Below are 5,595 nucleotides of genomic sequence, written 5' to 3'. Positions count from 1 at the left end.
TTCAATTATAAGCAAATACATCGTCGAATATTATCACTAATACTCCTCAAATACTATCATACATATAGCTGTTGGAATTATGCCCTAGAGGCAATAATAAATGTATAGTTATTATTATAATTCCTGTATCAAGATAATAGTTTATTATCCATGCTATAATTGTATTGAATGAAGACTCATTTACATGTGTGGATACATAGACAAAACACCGTCCCTAGCATGCCTCTAGTTGGCTAGCCAGTTGATCGATGATGGTCAGTGTCTTCTGATTATGAACAAGGTGTTGTTGCTTGATCACTGGATCACGTTATTAGGAGAATCACGTGATGGACTAGACCCAAACTAATAGACGTAGCATGTTGATCGTGTCATTTTGTTGCTACTGTTTTCTGCGTGTCAAGTATTTATTCCTATGACCATGAGATCATATAACTCACTGACACCGGAGGAATGCTTTATGTGTATCAAACGTCGCAACGTAACTGGGTGACTATAAAGATGCTCTACAGGTATCTCCGAAGGTGTTAGTTGAGTTAGTATGGATCAAGACTGGGATTTGTCACTCCGTGTGACGGAGAGGTATCTCGGGGCCCACTCGGTAATACAACATCACACACAAGCCTTGCAAGCAATGTAACTTAGTGTAAGTTGCGGGATCTTGTATTACGGAACGAGTAAAGAGACTTGCCGGTAAACGAGATGGAAATAGGTATGCGGATACTGACGATCGAATCTCGGGCAAGTAACATACCGAAGGACAAAGGGAATGACATACGGGATTATACGAATCCTTGGCACTGAGGTTCAAACGATAAGATCTTCGTAGAATATTTAGGATCCAATATGGGCATCCAGGTCCCGCTATTGGATATTGACCGAGGAGTCTCTCGGGTCATGTCTACATAGTTCTCGAACCCGCAGGGTCTGCACACTTAAGGTTCGACGTTGTTTTATGCGTATTTGAGTTATATGGTTGGTTACCGAATGTTGTTCGGAGTCCCGGATGAGATCACGGACGTCACGAGGGTTTCCGGAATGGTCCGGAAACGAAGATTGATATATAGGATGACCTCATTTGATTACCGGAAGGTTTTCGGAGTTACCGGGAATGTACCGGGAATGACGAATGGGTTCCGGGAGTTCACCGGAGGGGGCAACCCACTCCGGGGAAGCCCATAGGTATTTGGGGGGGTCACACCAGCCCTTAGTGGGCTGGTGGGACAGCCCACCAATCCCCTATGCGCCAAGAGAGAAAAAATCAAAGGAAAGAAAAAAAAAGAGGAAGAAGTGGGAAGGGGGAAGGACTCCCTCCCACCAAACCAAGTAGGACTCGGTTTGGGGGGGAGAGTCCTCCCCCCTGGCTCGGCCGACCCCTTGGGGGTCCCTTGGACCCCAAGGCAAGGTCCCCCTCCCTCCTCCTATATATATGGGGCTTTTAGGGCAGATTTGAGACGACTTTCTCACGGCTGCCCGACCACATACCTCCATAGTTTTTCCTCTAGATCGTGTTTCTGCGGAGCTCGGGCGGAGCCCTGCTGAGACAAGATCATCACCAACCTCCGGAGCGCCGTCACGCTGCCGGAGAACTCTTCTACCTCTCCGTCTCTCTTGCTGGATCAAGAAGGCCGAGATCATCGTCGAGCTGTACGTGTGCTGAACGCGGACGTGCCGTCCGTTCGGTACTAGATCGTGGGACTGATCGCGGGATTGTTCGCGGGGCGGATCGAGGGACGTGAGGACGTTACACTACATCAACCGCGTTCTCTAACGCTTCTGCTGTACGATCTACAAGGGTACGTAGATCACTCATCCCCTCTCGTAGATGGACATCACCATGATAGGTCTTCGTGCGCGTAGGAAAATTTTTGTTTCCCATGCGACGTTCCCCAACAGTGGCATCATGAGCTAGGTTCATGCGTAGATGTCTTCTCGAGTAGAACACAAAAGGTTTTGTGGGTGGTGATGTGCGTTTTGCTGCCCTCCTTAGTCTTTTCTTGATTCCGCGGTATTGTTGGATTGAAGCGGCTTGGACCGACATTACTCGTACGCTTACGAGAGACTGGTTTCATCGTTACGAGTAACCCCCTTTGCTCAAAGATGACTGGCAAGTGACGGTTTCTCCAACTTTAGTTGAATCGGATTTGACCGAGGAGGTCCTTGGATGAGTTTAAATAGCAACTCATATATCTCCGTTGTGGTGTTTGCGTAAGTAAGATGCGATCCTACTAGATACCCTTGGTCACCACGTAAAACTTGCAACAACAAAATTAGAGGACGTCTAACTTGTTTTTGCAGGGTATGATTGTGATATGATATGGCCAATGATGTGATGTGATATATTGGATGTATGAGATGGTCATGTTGTAATAGAAATATCGACTTGCACGTCGATGGTACGGCAACCGGCAGGAGCCATAGGGTTGTCATTATACTAACATATTTGTGCTTGCAGATGCGTTTACTATTTTGCTAGGATGTAGCTTTAGTAGTAATAGCATAAGTAGCACGACAACCCCGATGGCAACACGTTGATGGATGATCATGGTGTGGCGCCGGTGACAAGAAGATCGTGCCGGTGCTTTGGTGATGGAGATCAAGAAGCACGTGATGATGGCCATATCATGTCACTTATGAATTGCATGTGATGTTAATCCTTTTATGCACCTTATTTTGCTTAGAACGACGGTAGCATTATGAGGTGATCTCTCACTAAAATTCCAAGACGAAGTTGTGTTCTCCCCGACTGTGCACCGTTGCTACAGTTCGTCGTTTCGAGACACCACGTGATGATCGGGTGTGATAGACTCAACGTTCACATACAACGGGTGCAAAACAGTTGCGCACGCGGAACACTCGGGTTAAGCTTGACGAGCCTAGCATGTGCAGACATGGCCTCGGAACACATGAGACCGAAAGGTCGATCATGAATCATATAGTTGATATGATTAGCATAGGGATGCTTACCACTGAAACAACTCTCGACTCACGTGATGATCGGACTTGGGATAGTGTAAGTGGATCATGAACCACTCAAATGACTAGAGAGATGTACTTTTTGAGTGGGAGTTTAGCATATAATTTGATTAAGTTGAACTCTAATTATCTTGAACATAGTCTAAGTCCACTTTGAATATATTTGTGTTGTAGATCATGGCTCACCCAAGTGTCATCCTGAATTTTAATACGTTCCTAGAGAAAGCTAAGTTGAAAGATGATGGAAGCAACTTTGTAGACTGGGCTCGTAATCTTAAGCTAATCTTACAAGCTGGAAAGAAGGATTATGTCCTTAATGCTGCGCTAGGAGATGAACCACCCGCTACGGCTGATCAGGATGTTAAGAACGCTTGGTTAGCACGTAAGGAGGACTACTCAATAGTTCAATGTGCAGTCTTGTATGGCTTAGAGCCGGGACTTCAACGTCGCTTTGAGCGTCATGGAGCATTTGAGATGTTCCAGGAGTTGAAGTTTATCTTTCAGAAGAACGCCCGGATCGAGAGGTATGAGACCTCCGATAAATTCTATGCTTGCAAGATGGAGGAAAACTCGTCTGTCAGTGAACATGTGCTCGAAATGTCTGGGTACTCAAACCGTCTAGCTGAACTGGGGATTGAACTCCCGCAAGAAGCTATCACTGACAGAATCCTCCAATCACTGCCGCCAAGCTATAAAGGCTTTGTGTTGAACTACAACATGCAAGGGATGAACAAGTCTCCTGGCGAGTTGTTTGCGATGCTGAAAGTCGCAGAGTCTGAACTCCGTAAAGAGCATCAAGTGTTGATGGTGAGCAAGACCACTAGTTTCAAGAGAAACGGCAAAGGCAAGAAGGGCAATTCGAAGAAGAGCGGCAAGCCTGTTGCTAATCCGCCGAAGAAACCCAAGGCTGGACCTAAGCCTGAAACAGAGTGCTTCTATTGCAAGGGTATGGGTCACCGGAAGCGCAATTGCCCCAAGTATCTGGCAGATAAGAAGGCGGGCAAAGAAAAATCAGGTATATTTGATATACATGTTATTGATGTGTACTTAACCGGCTCTCGTAGTAGTGCCTGGGTATTCGATACCGGTTCTGTTGCTCACATTTGCAACTCGAAGCAGGAACTGCGGAATAGACGAAGGCTGGCGAAAGACGAAGTGACGATGCGCGTAGGAAACGGTTCCAAGGTTGATGCAATCGCCGTCGGCACCGTGTCACTTCAACTACCGTCTGGATTAGTGATGAACTTAAATCATTGTTATTTAGTGCCTGCGTTGAGCATGAACATTATATCTGGATCTTGTTTATTGCGAGACGGTTACTCTTTTAAGTCTGAGAATAATGGTTGTTCTATTTCTATGAGTAACATCTTTTATGGTCATGCACCGAATGTGAGAGGATTGTTCATATTGAATCTCGATAGTGATACGCATATACATAACATTGAGACCAAAAGAGTTAGAGTAAACAATGATAGCGCCATATTTTTGTGGCACTGCCGCTTGGGTCATATTGGTGTAAAGCGCATGAAGAAACTCCATGCTGATGGACTTTTGGAGTCACTTGACTTTGATTCACTTGACACGTGCGAACCATGCCTCATGGGCAAGATGACTAAAACTCCGTTCTCCGGAACAATGGAGCGTGCAAGTGACTTATTGGAAATCATACATACCGATGTGTGTGGTCCGATGAGCGTGGAGGCACGCGGCGGATATCGTTATTTTCTCACCTTCACTGACGATTTAAGTAGATATGGTTATGTCTACTTGATGAAGCACAAGTCTGAAACATTTGAAAAGTTCAAACAATTTCAGAGTGAAGTAGAAAATCATCGTAACAAGAAGATCAAATTCCTACGGTATGATCGTGGGGGTGAATATCCGAGTTTCGAGTTTGGTACTCACTTAAGACAATGTGGAATTGTTTCGCAGTTAACACTGCATGGAACACCACAGCGTAATGGTGTGTCCGAACATCGTAATCGTACTTTGTTAGAAATGGTGCGATCTATGATGTCTCTTACTGATTTGCCGTTATCATTTTGGGGTTATGCATTAGAAACAGCTGCATTCACTTTAAATAGGGCACCATCAAAATCCGTTGAGACGACACCATACGAACTGTGGTATGGCAAAAGACCAAAGTTGTCGTTTCTTAAAGTTTGGGGATGTGACGCTTATGTCAAAAAGCTTCAGCCTGAAAAGCTGGAACCGAAAGCGGAAAAATGCGTTTTCAGAGGTTACCCAAAAGAGACAGTTGGGTACACCTTCTATCTCAAATCCGAGGGCAAAGTGTTTGTTGCTAAAAACGGAACTTTTCTCGAGAAGGAGTTTCTCTCGAGAGAATTGAGTGGGAGGAAGATAGAACTTGACGAGGTTGTCGAACCTCTCATCCCTCTGGATGGTGGCGCAGGGCAAGGGGAAACCTCTGTCGTTGCGACGCCGGTTGAGGAGGAAGTTAATGATGATGATCATGAAACTCCAGTTCAAGTTTCTGTTGAACCACGCAGGTCGACGAGATCACGCGCTGCTCCGGATCGGTACGGTAATCCCGTCTTATCAATCATGTTGTTGGACAACAATGAACCTGCGAATTATGAGGAAGCAATGGTGGGCCCAGAT

The sequence above is a fragment of the Hordeum vulgare genome, chromosome 1H (genome assembly GCF_904849725.1).
Source record: "Hordeum vulgare subsp. vulgare chromosome 1H, MorexV3_pseudomolecules_assembly, whole genome shotgun sequence".
Lineage (NCBI taxonomy): Eukaryota > Viridiplantae > Streptophyta > Magnoliopsida > Poales > Poaceae > Hordeum > Hordeum vulgare.
This window is presented reverse-complemented; position numbering follows the sequence as displayed.